We start from the raw sequence: 19,006 nt of genomic DNA, 5'->3' as shown, positions 1-19,006 counted from the left end.
TTAGTGAATCTTACACCTCGAGGAGTTTTTCTCCTCCTGAGTGAAGGTCTGAGGCATAAACAAAGCTAGTTGGTTGGACCGTTACAAAATAATTTTCTAAAATGATGAGGGGGGTCACACCCAGCCAAACTCTAGAAAACTATGCCCCATACACATTGAATCATAAATCTTTTACACTATGCTATCAAACCTACAAATGCCATAGTCACTACAATCAGAAATTACATAAAATCAGATTGGGCCATCCTAAACTCATATGGAGTAGTACTTTGCTCCATAATTAGCTCTAGAGAGCTAAATGACTTCAGGCAAGCCATATGCCAAGGGAGTGTGTGTAAACTATATCACCTGAGGAGTAAAGAGGTGTTGTAACTCAGCCACATCTCTTAATCATAATTTCTCTCTTGCCTTCTCCTTTGTCCCTAAATTTGGTGGAAGGATGGAAGTGCTGGTGGACTGACTGGCCTACACGAGCAGTAAATTATGACACTTGCATGCTGGCTCATCTGCCAACAGCTAAATAGGAAACGGGGCAACAAAGTGCCTGCCTGTTCCCCATCCAGCTAATCTAGGAAGGGAGTTAGCAAGTGCATTGCCCCACTTATTCCTCTGCATCCTGACCAAAATCTGGATAGTTCCCACAGAAGCTTAGTGGGCATTCTTAGTCCAAGTCTCAGCTAGCACACTGGTTTCAGTGGGGCTACTCTGGGTGACAATCTCACCCACAGTGTGCAAATGTCCTTTCAATACAGCTGTTGGTACCGGTATTGCCACAATTTCATAAACAATGCTGAGGTAAAAGTTGTATTTGATTAATTGCCACAGAGTATCTGAGTTTTTTGAAGACTAGTATTGAATTCCTCGACTGAGTATTTTAAAGTAAGCTTACAAGCTGAGCAATCTGAACAGTACCAGAAACAAAACAAGAAAACCTAATTTATTTTTAAGACTGCATTTTTCATTGTTTGACCAAAACAGGTAGTTTACTAGGATCATTTTATTTAAAAAGCACATTTCATTCCTAATTATAGCCTCTACAGCAAACGATGATATCACAAATGAAGAATTATTCACAAGCAAGAAAATGCAGGTGAGTAATGAAAAATCTTTTGTTCGCACATACTTAGCACTGATAATTCATCATAATTCACTCAGACTAAAAAAAAACTGGTGTTTTTAAACATTGACTAATCATGAAAATTAATGCAGTTTCTATCTTCCATCCTTTCTTCCCCTCCCTTTTTTTTCTCTTTTCAGATACTACCTGTCCTTTTTCATTTACTGGGAGGACTATAAATACAAAAATAAAATAAACCATTTCCTTCTGCCTCAGACAACTGGTCCTAACTTAAGACATTTCAAAGTAGGTCACCTTCATGAATCTTCCAGGCTTCTCAACCTACTAACTGAGAAGGATAATATGACTTTTAAATTAATGAGAGAACACCAGAAACAAGAGTTGCAGGAAGCTATGATCTATAATATCTCCTTACTTAACATACACTGCCACATGGCAAGAACAGATGGGTGATCCTTTTGTGATTATCCTGGACCACTGGCTGAAAGAAAAAGCTGTCACCACACTGCAGGCTGTAAATAAAGTGTATATACATGACCTTCTCCCTCTCTCCCCATTGGTAATAAAAGGTTGTGTATGATAAAAAGGTTTTACAGAAGAAAGTGTTAATTTAGTGTGGTGGTAAAGGGAGTAAGTCTTCAGTTTTTCCATGGTTTCCTAAAAAGGATCATATGCTAAGATCCTGAACTGAAGTTCTTTCTTAGAAGGAAAATACTAAATGGAACATTCCTTATTTTATACAAACTGAATATAGACAAGGATCTGCTTTAAAAATATTGGACTATAATGCCACAAAAATAGAATTTGGAAATATTTATGTAGCTACTTTATAGATATCATTACCAGAGTGAAAATTTACTTTTAAAGGCTTGTGAAGTCTGAGAGAGAACAACCTCAATATATAAAATGAAACTGAGGTGTATGATGTGGTGTGTGTGTGTAAATTCTTGAGTAACAAAGCAGACAATGATCAAAGATTATTGAAATCAGCAGTGTTACAGAGACATAATGAAAACCAGCTGTGGCATGTGCATATTAAGGACCAAATTCTCTGCTGGTGTAAATGGTCAGAACTCCATTGACATCAATGAAGTTCTGCCCATTTACACTACCAGAGAATTTGGCTCCATAACTCACTTTGAGAAGGGATATAAATGTAAGATTAATAAAATAGGCTTTTTGTTTTTTTGCTTATGAGAATAAAATACAGGATAGTAAAATCTTTGGTACTCTCTGTACCTGGTCAAAACTACAGATATAACCCAAAAAATGATTGAACAAAGGATACGATGGCAGCTAATGATAGTGCCGTGGTTGGAATTAATTTGCAAACTGGACACCATTAAATTAGGCTTGAATAAAGACTGGGAGTGGATGTGTCATTTCACAAAGTAAAATTATTTTCCCATGTTTATTTTCCCCCCCTACTGTTCCTCACACGTTCTTGTCAACTGCTGGAAATGGCCCACCCTGATTATCACTACAAAAGGTTTTTTTTCTCTCCTGCTGGTAATAGCTCACCTTACTTGATCACTCTCGTTACAGTGGGTGTGGTAACACCCATTGTTTCATGTTCTCTGTGTATATAAATCCCCCTACTGTATTTTCCACTGCATGCATCCAATGAAGTGAGCTGTAGCTCACAAAAGCTTATGCTTAAATAAATTTGTTAGTCTCTAAGGTGCCACAAGTACTCCTTTTCTTTTTGCGGATACAGACTAACATGGCTGCTACTCAGAAAGAAAAGTGAGAGACTTGGAAAGACCAGGAGACAATCAGAAAACATCCATTGTATCGGATGCTAAACATATTAGCAGCATTGACGACCTCAGAGGTGAGACAGGCACCCCCAAAGGCGAGACAACAAATAGGAGATAACGATGGGAAGACTGACAATAACCATCAAATGATAACAGCAGAAAACCCCAAGATTAACACCATTTAAGGACTAATGATTACAGGATGACATTGCAAAATGCATGGACCCAAATGGGAATTTACGACTATAAAGCGGGTGTTTTGCCATGGAACTCTGGGTTGAGTCCTGCAAAGCCTCGGAGCATCGGATCGTGACCGACAGAGCCCAGCTCCTCACTCGTGCTCAATCTAACTGGCTATTAGATTGACTCAAGCTACAATAGACTGGTAACTATAAACAACAACTGGCAGGACTCTGCGTGTGTGTGTGTGACTGAAAAGCATGCTGTCGTATTTTCAATAAATGCAGCGTATTTGCCTTTTCCCCTGAAAGGATCGCGTGTGTTCTGTATGAGCATAACATCCTTGCTTCCTCCATATCCATATATCGTTTCATACATGCTCTCATTGTTACTTATAGCCTTCCCCTCTTCTAGAATTAAACCTACTTTTTCTGCCAGGAAGTTCTCGAAATTCCTCGCTTTCTCACTCCATATCTTTTAGACAGGTAAATCTTATTTTTGACATTCATTTTTCATTCTTTCCATATGTTCAAACAGTCTTAACTTTCCAATTATTGTCCTGTTTGCAATTTAATTTTAAAATTTTATATGATCTTCTTATCCTAACATTACTTACCCTATTAATCAATGTTCTCCTGCACATATTTCTCAATAAAAGCATTCCCACTGCATTTATTTGGCTTTCATTCTAATATCATAAATTAAGTATATACCTGGGTAATGGAATTTATATTTATTATTTTTATGCCTAATTTACAGATGGCGAAGCGAGACCCAATCGACATATTTATCAAGCAGAGACATCCGGTTGCTGAACACGCAAGTAATTCTGAATCAGATAACAGCAATGTAAATGAAACCAAAGTATTGTCAACAAAAAGAATTCATACTAGCTTTACTCAGAAATATGACTCCTCATACATTCAGTTCAGTTTTGTAGCCGTGAATGATGGTGGAGTGCCAAAACTGTAGTGCGTTATTTGTGGCAATGTGTTGGCTAATGATGCAATGAAGCCGTCAAAGCTCAAGAGGCATTTAAATACAAAACATAATGAAATTAGTTCAAAGCTGAAAGAGTTCTTCGAAAGAAAGCATGATGATTTAAAAGGCCATCAGAAACAGATCTTTGAAGTGTCACACATAAATACTTGTGCTTTGCGACCTTCTTATAAAGTAGCGCTTTGTGTTGCTAAGGCTAAAAAGCCATACATAATTGGTGAGACATAGTGATAGGCTGTGTTAAAGATGTCTGCATGGAAATGCTGGAGGAGCTGGCGACAAAGAAAGTGGCTCAGGTGCCACTTTCAAATGACACTATAGCTCGACAAATTCACAGTCGGGCTCACGATATGGAAGATCAGCTCATAGGACAGATTAAATTAGCAAAGTACTTTTCTTTGCAGCTTGATGAATCTACAGATGTTGCTAATATGGCAATTTTGATGGTGTATGTGCGCTTTGAACATGAGGGTGATTTGAAGGAAGAGTTTTTGTTTTCTGCTTCATTACCAACAAAAACAACCAGTTCTGAACTGTTCAAGACTGTGAGTGACTATGTTAACAAATGTGGGTTGGATTTCAAGTTTTGTGTAGGCGTATGTTCTTACGGCAATGACACAATGACAGGACAGTATTCTGGAGTGGTTACCCAGATTAAGGCGCTTGCACGCGAATGCAAGTCGACGCACTGCTTCCTTCACCGAGAAAGTCTTGCAACAAAAAAAATGTCAACAGAACTAAACAGTGTGCTCAGCGAGGTCATAAAAATTGTGAACCATGTAAAGGCGAATGCTTTAAATTCAAGACTGTTCACTGCATTATGTGATGATATGGGAGCTGATCATAAACAGCTCCTATTGCATGCTGATGTATGTTGGTTATCGAGGGAAAAAGTCCTGTCAAGAGTATTTGAGCTCCGAAATGAGCTTGCCGAGTTTCTTCAGGACAAAAAAACCAAATTGGTCACAATTATTACGAGATGTGGATTGGATAGCCAAGCTGGCTTATTTGGCTGATATCTTTGCCATCTTTAATGATCTCAACACTTCCATGCAGGGAAGGATGGCTTCGTGTCTTACAATGGCAGACAAGATCGATGGACAGAAACGAAAGCTAAAAGCTTGGAATAGTCGAGTGTCAAGAGATCGTTATGACATGTTTCACAACTTAGCGACAATCATCGCCGATGCAGGTGAAGACCTTGATGTTACATCTCTACGAAATGTCATCAGTGAACAGTTGATGAATTTGGCAGAACATTTTGAGTTTTACTTTCCAGCAGAAGAAGAACCACGGAAAGGGACTGGATGGATCCGAAATCCATTTATTCCATTGAAAGATGACTTAACTGTCACTATGGAGGATAAATTGTTGAAGCTGGCTGCTGACGAAAGATTGAAGATGAGTTTCAAAACTACAAGATCACTTGCTTCCTTTTGGATTAAAAGTGAAAGTAGAATATCCTGAGCTTACTGAAATTGCTCTGAAAACTCTTCTCCCATTTCCTTCAACATACCTCTGCGAGACTGGCTTCTCAACCATGAGTGTCATTAAGACAAAGTAGAGGAATAGTATGGATAGTCATTCTCCATTGCATGTGGCACTTTCCTCAATTGAACCACAACTGGATAAACTGACGAAGAAGTAGGCTCTCCTTTCACATTAGTAAAGGTTAAGGTTTTAACATGCCTATTATTTTGTTAATAATTTTTTTATAACATCTTTGTTAGGAGACTTTGCTGGTTTGATTTTTTTAATTTTTTTTATTTGTATTGTAATATTGTATTATTTGTTTACAAAATAAACATAAAATAAAAAAAGGCTGCCAACTTTTATTTTATTCATTATATTGTTTCTGATATAAATTAATATTACTACGAATGTTCAAATAATATTGTCTTGGATCTTAAACGAATAGTAGTCACTTTATACTATCCGCACAGCCTTTCAGTCAGTCTTCAATGTATTTAAATGGGAACATCTCCGCATGTATGCCACACTCCCATTCCAATTAATACAGTGAAGAATGTTAGTTTTTCTGATCTGATGTGCTACGTGCCTATGCGAAAACAATAATAATATGGCACAAATACGGTACCAGTCCCTGGCACATTGGGAAAAAAAAATTGCCGGTCCGCCACATCAGATAGTTTGAGAAGCACTGGCTTAAATGATTAGTTGTTTGGGAGCCCTTTTAGCTCTGATCCTGTAAGGATGATGCCAGAGAGTTTTGGAACAGATTTAGGAGAAACAAAGGCATAGGACACTTTAATGCAGTGGTTCTCATACTATGGGGTGGGCTTCCCAAGGGAGGCACGAGCTGGGTTTTTTGGGTTTTTTTTGTTTTTTTTTTTAAAAGAGCTTTGGCTGTCAGCCCCGGCTGGCTGGGGCTCATGCAGAAGGCAGGCAGGGATAAAGGGGACAGCTGGAGCCGCACCACCTGGGCTCTCCTTCTTCCTCACCCCAATCCCTCGCTGGGACGCAGCATGGGCTCAGGATCTCCCCCACCCCCACCTACCCAGGGCCAGCTCCAGGCACCAGCTTTCCAAGCAGGTGCTTGGGGTGGCATTCAGAATGGGGCAGCAGTCCATGTCCCGCGGTGGCAATTTGGCGGCAGCTCTGCTGCTTTTCCGGGCGTGGTGGCAATTTGGCGGCAGCTGCGCTACTATTGTGGCGGCGGCAATTTGCCGGCAACTGCTTGGGGTGGCAAAATTGGTAGAGCCGCCCCTGCTCCCACCCACCCAAATCCCACAGTTGGAGGCGGTGGGGTGGCAGCAGTGCAGAAGTAAGGGTGGCAATGGGGTGCTAAGTCTACTGTGAAAAGTGATACTGACTAATATCATTTTTCACATTGCCTCCCTTACTTCTATGCTGCTGCCAACACAGCCCTACCTTCAGAGCTGGGTGCCCAGCCAGCAGCCGCTGCTCTCCGCGCTGCCCTCAGAAGTGGGTGGCAGTATATGGACTGGGTGGGGGGAAGGGTTGTAAACAACTACAGACACAAAGAAGGGGGGCCTGATCATATAAGTTTGAGAACCACTGATCTAATGTAATTCCTTTTGCCAGGAAAACTCTTCTTTTGCAGAGAATAGCGATGTGCTGAAGAACTAACATTCATCTCTGTTGTTATAAGAACATCCAAACTGGGTCAGACCAATGGCCCATCTAGTCCAGTATCCTGTCTTCCGACAGAGGCCAGTACCAGGTGCTTCAGAGAGAGTGAATGGAATTATCAAGTGATCCATTCCTGTTGCCCATTCCCAGCTTCTGGCAAACGGAGACTAGGGACACTTCAGAGCATGGTTTTGCATCGCTGCCCATCCTGGCTAATAGCCTCCATGAACTTATCTAATTTTTTTTTTGAACCCTCTTATAGTCTTGACCTTCACAACATCCTCTGGCAAATAGTTCCACAGGTTGACTGTGTGTTATGTGAAGAAATACTTCATTTTATTTGTTTTAAACCTGCTGCCTATTAATTTCATTTGGTGACCCCTAGTTCTTGTGTTATGAGAAGTAAATAACACTTCCTTGTTTACTTTCTCCACATCAGTCATGATTTTATAGACCTCTATTATATCCCTCCTTAGTCGTCTCTTTCCAAACTGAAGAGTGCCAGTCTTATTAATCTCTCCTGTTCTATACCCCTAATCATTTTTGTTGCCTTGTCTGTACCTTTTCCAAGATATCTTTTTGAGATGGGGTGGCTGGATTTGCATGCAGTATTCAAGACATGAGCGTACCATGAATTTATATAGAGGCAACATAATATTTTCTGCCTTACTATCTATCCCTTTCCTAATGATTCCCAACATTCTTTTAGCCTTTTTGACTGCTTCTTCACATTGAGTGGAAGTTTTCAGAGAACTATCCACAATGACATCAAGATCTCTTTTTTTTTTTTGAGTGATAACAGCTAATTTAGACCCCATTATTTTTATTTTGCATTACAGTAACAGTTAGAAACCTGGGTCCTCTGGTGCTAGGTGCTGTACATGAAAATAGTACAAGACAGTTTATCAACCAGAGTTTACAGTCTTAAATAGATAAAGCAGATAAAAGAAGTACTATTATACCCATTTTACATATGGGGAACTGAGGCACTACACAGATTTGCCCAAGACCTCACAAGAAGTCTGTAGCAGAGCTAGGAACTGAACCCAGATCATCATCTTCAAGTGCTTATTCATGTCAATTCCAACCAGGTGTGTGCATGCCGCATGCACGATAGGCGGAAGATTTTTTCCCTGAGCAGTATCCGTAGGGATGGCCTGTGACCCCTAAGAGTCGCGCCTTCATGGTGCCGAATATTGGGCTCTGCTGACCCGATCCCCCCTCAGTTTCTTCTTACTGCCTGTGAAGACTAGCTGGAACTCCCTGTTGCTCTTGTTTCGGCAAGCGTGTGTTAGCAGCCTTTGTGTGTATATAATTCGTGTTAGTGTAGTAGTTTTTTCTTTCGGGGCGGATCCCCCCTGCCTGTTGTTTTTCCCCAGCACTGGGTTATGACTCGGTCTCCGGGTTTTAAACTGTGCTCAGACGGTGGTGGGTTTATACTGAAAAGTGACCCGCACACTTTGTGCTTGAAGTGTCTCGGCGAGGGGCATCTTAGAGACAGGTGCAAAATCTGTAGCGGTTTTCGCCCCAGGCCTCAAAGACAGGGAGCAGCACCTCTGAGTGCTGCTTATGGAGGCAGCACTTCGGCCTCAGTCAGAGCCGAGTGCAGCAGATCTGGCTTCAAGTGCCGCATCCTCGGTGTGCAGCACTCCAGCACCGTCCATGCGCGAGCTGGTGCAGAGGAAGGACTCTGCTAGAGACTCTTGGCACTGCTACGGCTCTGCTCACAGGTCCAAGACATTGGTGAGGTACCAGGCACATGCCCCGCTGCCCCACAAAAGGAAAAAGGCTGACAGAGGGCGCTCTCTGACCAGATCTAAAGACCAGCTGGCCAAGAAGCCTCCATTGGGCACCCATTTGGTGGAGATTCTGTTGACTTTGGGCAGCCACATATGCCCTTTGCATCAGACGCATCCGCCCACATCAACGGTCTCCGCTCCGACGGCACCTTCGATGACCACGGCACCGATCATGCCACTGGCAAGGGGGGCTCTGGTTGCCACGCTGCCCTTGGCATCAATTCCAACACCGATTGCGGCGCTTACAGTGACATCGTCTGAGGCACTGGTCCCAATGCTGGCCATGTCTCTGGCCACGTTGCTGACCGTGGCTCTGGCAATGGCACCAACCAGTCTCTGGCCACAGCACCAACCCCGGTGCAGCTGCTCCCTGCCTCACGAGATACCCGGGGGGACGAGGGCAGGGAGCAGGCCCCAGTACCAACCACCATCTCATCTTCCTCGTCGCCGGATGAGGCGGTGGTGGGTTCCTCAACTGCTCCAGCCTTAGGGGACACTAGGGTCCTTCAGCAGCTGCTGAGACAGGTGGTCCAGAACCTTAATATCAAAACTGAGGAGGTGGTGGAGGAGGCTGATCCGATGGTCGACATCCTCTCCCCTCCAGCCCATCCTGTATTGCACTGCTGCTCATTAAAACTATCAGTGATGCCACGAAGATTCCGTGGCAGACCCCGTCTTCGTCTCCGATCACGAAAAGGTACAAGTGGAGATACTTTGTTCCCTCTCAAGGATACGCGTATTTATATACTCACCCCCCCGCCAGACTCCCTGGTAGTGGACGCAGCTAACCAGCGAGAGTGCCAGGGCTACTGGGGCCCTCTCCCAAGAACCGTGAGGCCAAAAAACTGGATCTCTTTAGGAGGAAAATATACTCTGCGGGGTGGGGTTTCAGCTTCATGTCGCTAACCATCAGGTGGTGGTTAGCAGATACAACTAAAATACCTGTGGCACAATGGAAAAGTTCACAGAGCTCCTGCCTACAGACTCTCGTGCTGAGTTTTCTGCGCTTGTAGAGGAAGGCAAATTGATTTCCTGTGCTTCCCTGCAGGCAGCCTTGGACTCAGTGGATGCGGCTTCTCGCACTATTGCTTCAGGGGTGGCTATGGGAAGGAGTTTCTGGCTGCAGGTCTCGGGTCTACCATACGAGAGGCAGCAGACAATTCAGGATTTCCCCTTTGAGGGGAAACAGTCTCTGTTTTCCGAAAAGACTGATTCCCATCTGCACAGCCTCAAGGACTCTCGGGCCACCCTGAAGTCCTTGGTCCTCCACATGCCTGTGACCCAGAGGAGGCACTTCAGGCCTCCCCCACCCGGAAGGAATTATCAGCCTCAGGGGAGACAGGAAGGGTCGCGTAGGAGGAACAGGAACTCAAGAAAGAGACCTCATCTCTCCTCTGGTCAGGGCTCTGGTCAGTCTAAGCCCTCTTTAGGCTGGGGGCGACAAACCAGTGCAGAGACAGGATCCTCCCCGCTTACCTTTTTGTCCTGTCTAGTCCCTTTCTACCCTGTGTGGGCCCGTATTACATTGGATTGTTGGGTGCTCCGCACCTTAGAAAGGGGATATTCACTCCAATCCTCGGCCCTCCCGCCCTTCCACCCCCCTTCTCCGTCCCTCTTCAGGGACCCTTCTCACAAGCAACTCCTTATCCAAGAGGTGCACTTGCTTCTCTCGCTAGGGGCAGTGGAAGTGGTTTTTCAAGAGCACAGGGACAGGGGTTTTTGTTCCCATTATTTCCTAATACTGAAAGCCAAAGGCGGGCTAAGGCCCATTCAAGACCTGCAAGAACTCAATAAGTTCATGAAGAAACTCAAGTTTTGCATTGTCTCATTGGCCTTCATCATCCATTCCTTGGATCCAGGGGACTGGTATGCTGCCCTTGACTTGAAGGATGTGTATTTTCATATAGCAATCACTCCATCCCACAGAAAATACCTCAGGTTTGTGGTGAACAACCACTTCCATTTCACAGTTCTCCCATTCGGCCTGTCAACGGCGCCCTGTGTAGTCACCAAATGCATGGCAGTCATGGCTGCGTTTCTGCGCAGGCGCCAGGTACAGGTGTTCCTGTACCTCGACAGCTGGCTGATCAAGGGATGCTCCAGGCCTCTTGAGGAAGCACATTCCCCTAGAATTCCAGTCAAATTCATCATAGTGACGTTAGACGAGCTGGGCCTTCTCCTAAACAGGGGAAAGTTGACTCTATCCCCCCTTCAGTGAATAGAGTTCATAGGGATGGTTCTGGACTCGACCCAGGCCAGGGCGTACCTGCCAGAAACAAGGTTCTGGGCCATGGGCGACATTATTCCGAGTCTCAGGCAGCTTCCCACCACCACAGCACGAAATTGCCTAAGACTCCTCGGACAGATGGCCTACGTGGTGCCAGGTTCAGGCTTCGGCCGCTCCAGTCGTGGCTAGCCTTGATGTTTTGGCCGGTTCGAGACAGTTTGGACAGGGTAGTGACTCTGCCTCACCCAGTCCTCTACTCCCTTCTGTGGTGGCTCGACCCACAGGTGGTGTGTGCAGGGGTCCCCTTTGCCAGTCCCCAGCCAACTCTCTTGTTAGTGATGGATGCATCAGACTTGGGCTGGGGAGCGCATTTAGTAGTCCTCAGGTCTCAGGCGGATCTGGCTCTCCACATCAATGTCAGAGAGCTGAGAGCGGTGCACCTGGCATGTCAGACTTTCTAAGCCCACCTAACAGGGAGTTGTGCATCTCAGACTTTCTGAGCCCACCTAACAGGGAGTTGTGTATCAGTTATGATAGACAACACCACAGCAATGTTTTATATCAACAAACGGGGGTGCACGCTCCTCTCCTCTGTGCCAGGAAGCCCTCATGCTGTGGGACTTCTGTGTAGAGCATTCGATTCACCTGCAAGCATCATACCTCCCTGGAGTGCAGAACGAGTTGGCAGACTACCTCAGCAGGTCATTCCATGGCCACGAGAGGTCCCTATGCCCGGATGTCATGAAATTCATCTTCCAGTGGGGTTTCCCCAGACAGACCTGTTCGTCACATGACGCAACAGGAAGTGCCAGCAGTTTTGCTCCTTCCGCAACCACAGTCCGGGCTCCTTAGCGGACGTGTTCCTCTTCCTGTGGGGAGACCACCTCCTTTACGCGTTCCCACCCATTCACAAGGTACTATTCAAAATAAGGAGGGAACAAGCTTCGATGATACTGGTAGCTTCAGCCTGGCCCCACCAACACTGGTACACATTGCTCCTGGAAACATCTGTGGAAGCCCCAGTCACCTTGCCGCTTTTCCTGGACTTAATAACTCAGGACCACGGATGCCTTCAGCACCTGAACCTCGAGTTGTTACACTTCACAGCGTGAAAGCTCCATAGCTGAACCCAACGGAGCATGCTTGCTCAGACCAGGTTAAACAAGTCCTCCTTGGCAATAGGAAACCCTCCACCAGGGCAACCTACCTTGCCAAGTGGAAGAGATTTTCAATCTGGGCGACGCAGTATCATTCATCTCCGCCGCTTGCCACTATCCCCCTTATATTGGACTACCTCTTCCATCTCAAGTAGCAAGGTCTGTCCACGTCATCAATAAGGGTTCACCTGGCCACCATTTCAGCCTTCCATCCAGGTACAGATAGCCAGTCGGTCTTCGCCAACCCTCTCGTCAGTCGTTTTCTGAACGGTGTCAACAATATCCCCAGGTCAAGCAACCCATCCCAGGTTGGGACCTCAACCTGGTCCTTCCCAAACCGATGAGTCCCACTCTTTGAACCACTGGTGATGTGCTCCCTGCTCTATCTCTCATACAAGATGGCGCTTCTGGTAGTGATAACCTCATCCAGGAGGGTGTCTGAGCTTAAGGCCTTAACATAAGAGCCTCCTTACACTATGTTCTATTAGGACAAGGAGCAGCTCAGACCTCACCCGGCTTTCCTCCTGAAGGTTGTCTCCCAATTTCACATTAACCAGGACATCTTCCTCACAATATTCTATCCTAAGCCGCATATGAATGGCAGGGAGCAGAGGCTTCACTCACTGGATGTCTGCAGAGCCCTAGCCTTCTACATTGAGAGAACAAAGCCTTTCTGAAAGTCTGTCTAGTTATTCATGGCAGTGGCGGCAGAACGAAAGGTCTGCCTGTCTTGTCTCTTAATGGATTTCTTCATGGATCACGTCCTGCATCCATGAGTGCTGCAACCTGGTGGGGTGCCTGGTCCTTTGATCATTGCGCACTCCACCAGGGCTCAGGCCTCTTCAACAGCATTCCTGGTGCAAGTTCCGACCCAGGAAATATGCAGAACAGTGACCTGGTCCTCCATACACAATTTCACCATGCACTACATGATTGCCCAGCAGACCAGAGACGACGTGGCCTTTGGTAGAGCAGTGCTCCAATCAGTAGACAGTTCCGACCCTGCCTCCTGAACTTGGGCTTGGGAGTCACCTGATTGGAATTAACATGAACTAGCACTCAAAGAAAAAAACAGTTACTCAACTTCTCGTAACTGTGGTCCTTCGATGTGTTGTTCATGTCCATTCCAATACCCACCCTCCTACCCTGGTGTTGGAGTAGCTGGCAAGAAGGAATGGAGGGGGGTCGGGTTGACAGGGCCCTATATTGGGCACCATGAAGGCGCGACTCTAGGGGGTGCCTAGGATGACCCTAGGGATACTGCTAGGGGAAAAATCTTCCGGCTGTCGTGCATGTGGTGCGGGTACAGCTGGTTGGAATGTACATGAACAACACATCTCGAAGAACAACAGTTACGAGAAGGTGAGTAACCATTTTTTCTGAGTCCCAGTCCAGTGCCTTAACCATAACATATAGAAAATCATCTTGATTCACCAGGCAATGGAAAGACGTAAAGGGAAGATTAGTGCTTTATCCCGCCAAACAGCAATCAGTCCCAAATAGTAGCTCACCAGTTAAAGCAGAATTTCTCAAAGGAAATTGGTCTCTTTCAAGTCCTATCCATTCCTTTGTTAATAATAGTACTAAGAGGTGCAAGTTTTCATGTAGCCACATGGGTATACAAACTTGCTAAGTGCCATAGAAGATTAATCCAGGTTCAGATATAAATCCTTATACAGAACTTACCATAATGTATCTGAAGTCTAAATCATTTGATCCAATGGGGGGGAAATTGTTCCTATGATAAATGCAATTCTTTACTCTGAAATAATTTTAGTCTTTTACTAACTATGAAATGAACGTCAAAACCATCCATGAGTCATTCTGTGAGTTGGAGTTCAGCAAGTCCTCTAGTGCTTGTTCACCAGATGGGAAATAAGCTCTTCAAAGCAAAGGATATTATTTATTTCTCCTGTTCTAAATTTTCCATATTTCCTAGGACAGAAACTGATTACCGGATTCAGTTTTAGGCTATGTCTGGACTGCTCCCAAGAAGTGTGTTTACAGCAAGAAAGCTAACTCGAGTTAGCTGTTATCTTGCTGTAGAAACCCACTTTTTTTGTCAATACATAACTCTCAATCATTTGGCAAACCTAGTAATACCTTGTGTATTCTGCACCAGATGTGAATAGTTTCATGTGAACATGAGCAACATCAGAAATCTTCAGTGAGGATGACATGCTTCTCCCAGACATCAGAAGTGTAGCCACATTAAACTTTTCTGTGATGCTCCAAAGCTCATTCCAAAACTGTCATAGCTAAGATGTATGCTGAAGAACAAAGTACACTTGAAAAGGAGAATCTATTATGCCTTTCATAACATGATTTTGAAATTTAGTTTGTTCCTCTCTGAGATTTTCAAAACCAATTCTTGTCCTTTTTCTTGTAGTGGTAGCTAATATATCCTTCCTCTTGTTTCTCAAGGAACACATCCCTGGCAAGTTTACTTCCTAGTTTCAGTAGTTTTCAGTATCATTAATGTATCAGAAGAATTTTAGTTAGCTAAATTTTACTCCCTCAGATTGCTAGTTGGCTGTCTCTATAGCAACAGAACAAAAATATTAGCAGCTGTTAGTGGTTCAGTCACTGGTGACAGGGTGATGGGTTTTTTAAAATTAGTACCTGACTAGGGTATGTCTACATTACAGCTGTGCCACTGTAGTGCTGTAATATAGACACTTTCCACATTGACAGAAGGGGTCTTTCTGCCAATGTAGTTAATTCACCTCTCTAAAAGGTGGTTGCTAGGTGGATGGAAGAATTCTTCCATTGACCTAATTGTGTCTACAGTGGTGGTTAGGTCAAACTAACTACATTGCAGAGGGCATGAAATACACATAGATCAATATGGATCTGCAGACGGCCAAAGACTTTGGTGCTGAGGTTCTGGGCTTCTGAGAAAGCTCTGGCCTTACTCCATAGTAGAGTTGATCCAGTGGAACCCTACTATGCTGGACTCCCCCAGAAATCCCTGTTAAGTGAGGGATTCCTACTATGATGGGTTCCTCCTGGGGTGCCACCTGGAAGTGGGGTACCACTGAGCCCACCTGGGCTTCCTTTCCACTGTACTGCTGTAACCAGCCTGCTAAGCCCTCTCCCAGGCTCTAGCACACATACAAGTAGGGACACACCCAGTTGCAGTACATACAGATGCTGAGATGGGGAGGCTACAACTGAAGAACTGCCCAGCTACTCAAGTGCACATCCCCCTCTGGAGTGTAAACCCAAAATTAGATCATCTTGCGCTGCATAAAGATATGCATAGTGTATGCTCATGAAATTCACCTCCTCCCTATGAAACAGCTTTTTGCCCCAAGTTATGAGTCCTACACACTGGTTTTAGACACAGCAAAAATAAGCTTAACTACAAAAGATAGATTTTAAGTGATTATAAGAGATAGCAAACAGATCACCTAGCAAACAAACAAAACATGCTAACTAAGATTAATATACTAAAGAAATGGGATATGAGTAGTGAATTCTCACCCTTAATGATGATTCAAGCAGGCTGCAGTGATTAAGGGGCCACCTGCACTTGCTTACAGCTTAAAAACCCCAGATGTTCCTTTCACAGGCTAAAAATCTCTTTAGCCTGGGTCCAGCACTTCCCCCACAGTTCAGTCCGTGTTCCTCAGGTGTTTCCAAGAGTCTCTTTGGGGCGTGGAGTCAGTGAAGAACCACGATGATGTTGCTCCCCTGGCTTAAATAGCTTTTGCGTAGGGTGGGAACCCTTTCTCTCAAAGCTTGGTTCCCACGCCAGTCAATGGAAAAGCATTGGTATTCCAAGATGGAATCCAGTACCAAGTGACCTTGTTACATGTCCCTGTAGTGCCACAGTAGTCATTGCTCATAGGCTGTTTGTAGCATCCTCAAGAAGACTTGAGGTGGGAGATAAACTTCTTCTAAGGCCTGTTGTTTTCCCGAATGGTTCATTAACTTGAATGGGCCCTTCCCAGCCAGCCATCTACACCGAGCATCTTTTGCCTAGTGGGCATTCCCCAGGTGTAAACACATTTGTAATACAGATATATAGTCTATATTCCTAACTTCAGATACATGCGTACAAATAGGATAATCATTTTCAGTAAATACCTTTCCAATGATATCTCACATGACTTATCTTGCATAAAATACATCAGAATTATGCCATAATCACACCATAATAATATCACACTGAAGAATATGGGGCGCAGCGTCACACCTACTATGGTAGGAGATTGTACATCTTCCCTGTGCTTCCTGGAGCTATTAGGAGGGATGATATGTATCTCATCGTTGGTCTATCTATGCCTACTGCCTTCTTGCTCCCTGGACTTGCAGAGAGTCTTCTATGGATGCAGAGGAAGGGGAGGATGTTGTCAGAGATGCAGCTGGACTCCTCCTCCTCTGCCTCCTTCCTCATAGGAGGGAAGAGATACACATGCTGATGATCCCCTCTATGCATGGCTCTTCACTATGTGTTCTTGCATATGCACAACGTGCCTTCGTTGGCACGTGACCAGGATTCATCACCGAATTTGATCCGCTGGTTGGATCATTAGCTTCCCCGGCCTTGGCCGGGTACTGACAGGGAGCGTGATGTGAACGCTGATTCCTGCCCCACACTGTGTGTTTAGACCCATTGATATCTATGGCCTATGTCAGGGTTTCTCAAACTTCATTTGCACTATTACCGGCTCCTGACAACAAAAATTACTACATGATCCCAGGCAGGGGGTCCCAAGCCCTGCCATGCTGGGGGATGGGGTGATGGGACGCAAAGCCGAAGCTTGAGGGCTTCAGCTCTGGGCAGGAGAGGTGGGGAGGGCTGTAACCTGAGCCCCAGTGTCCAGGGCTGAAGTCTGGGCCCTGTTACCCAGGACTGAAGCCCTCAGGCTTTGGCTTCAGTCCTGGGCGGTGGGGCTCAGACTTTGGCTTCAGCCTCAGGCCCCAGCAAGTCTAACGCCAGTCCTGGCAACCCCATTAAAACAGGGCACAACATACTTTGGGGTCCCAATCCATATTTGGAGAACCTCTGGCCTATGTTACGCATGAAATTATTGTAGGCCTACATGCAAATCTTATAACTATACACAAAAATGACCAGTGCGAATCATTACCAGATTTGCTCATGGAGTCAGAATAACTGTATGCACAAATTAGTCATGAAATATACATGGTTTTCCCACGATGCTTAGAAAATCAGCCCCTAAAATCTAGAGGACATTCTCCATTATGTATAACAATTTTAAGGTACCATGGATCAAATTTTGAGCATAATTACTTTGTAGTGTCCCTTTTATACAGAAGCAGCATCACACACTACTAAATGTTTTCTGGCTTTCCATGGTTTTATCATTGCATATCATGACCTTCACTGGTGAGCTTGTCAGCCAGAGATTAACAAGAAGATATTTCCTTCTATGCAGTTGCATGCAGAGCTGTGGCTGGGTACCGGATAAAATAAAATTAAAATGAGTAGCATCTTTGGGAGCTGAAATGAAGAAGAAGAAAAAAAGGAAAATGTCCTTAAGAGGCTATGTGAGACTTCCTGGGGGCAGGGAAGCAGCTGAGCCACAGTTAATCTGAAGGGATTTATAAGACTGAGAGTAAAGGCGCTTCTGTTAAAAATCTCACTGGTAATATGGAGCTTCCAAGGAAGATCTTGAGGCAAGCAGGGAAGGCACAGAAAAATCCTGTTGCTGTTAAATGAAGAGTCAGAAGATAATCCCTCTGAAACATATATGTGTACATGAACATATTAAATATCCTATTTTTAATTATTTTGCATTTTTTAAAGAGCAAATTACATAAATGTACACTGCATTTGAACACTGAATATCTGTGCACACAGAGTATCTAAATCTTGCTTCTTTCACAGCAATTTTACACCAGTGTGACAATAATGACTTCAATGGAATTACTCCCATTTTACATAGGGGTAAGTGAGATCAGAATCTGGCTTTTAGCTCTATAAACATTTCAGAAGTGATTAGTGATTTTGGGAGCCTCTGTGTTTGGGTGCCCATCAAGAGATGCATTAAAGAAATCTGTTCAGAAAGTACCCTCTGAAAACCAAACCACTTTAAAGACGTGTTAAGTTGGGCACCCAAAAATTGAGACCCTCAAAAACGTTAGTCACTCTTGAAAATTTAGACCTTAATATTTAGTGACCAACTGACATAACTGTATATTAGAGCTTGTTTAATAATTGTCAAATCTGTTAAAACATATCTTTAATCTGGACGCTTTTCCGATTAGGGACAATTGGCCTGATCCTCAGCTGCTGTAAACAGATGTAGCTCTATTATGAACTATGTCTATTCACACCAGCTATTCTAATGTGGTCCAATAACATTTTGCCTTCAAACAAAGAAGCATGGAGCAAACCTTGAGAGCTATCTTACCTGAAGATGACATATTATGTACAAACTCTGCATTCTGAATAGCTGGTAAGCTTGAGTGCAACTTAAAATAAGCCAAACACACTTGGAACAATATCCTATTTGAAAGAGTCGGTGCCCATTTTGGGGCCTGACTCTGATCTTTGTTAAAGGAGGAGTACTTGCACTGAAGTCAGTAGTATAACACCAGTGTGAATTCAAATTCAGGCCCTTTTTTATGTTTATTCTATAGTACCAGAGCAAGGCCATCAGCTCTTTGTGTATGGAATTATTTCTTGTTTCTTTTTCTTCAGGCTATCGTTAGACACA

General features: G+C 44.2%; 1 pseudogene; it reads left to right on the top strand.

Annotated features, from left to right (window-relative positions):
* Positions 1-3,777: 3,777 nt before the first annotated feature.
* LOC140917877 (SCAN domain-containing protein 3-like) lies at positions 3,778-5,683 on the top strand (annotated as a pseudogene).
* Positions 5,684-19,006: the final 13,323 nt, after the last annotated feature.

Source organism: Lepidochelys kempii, chromosome 10, assembly GCF_965140265.1.
Source record: "Lepidochelys kempii isolate rLepKem1 chromosome 10, rLepKem1.hap2, whole genome shotgun sequence".
NCBI classification, from domain to species: Eukaryota; Metazoa; Chordata; order Testudines; family Cheloniidae; genus Lepidochelys; species Lepidochelys kempii.
The sequence above is the reverse complement of the archived record's forward strand: the minus strand, read 5'-3'. Positions and strand labels throughout refer to the sequence as shown.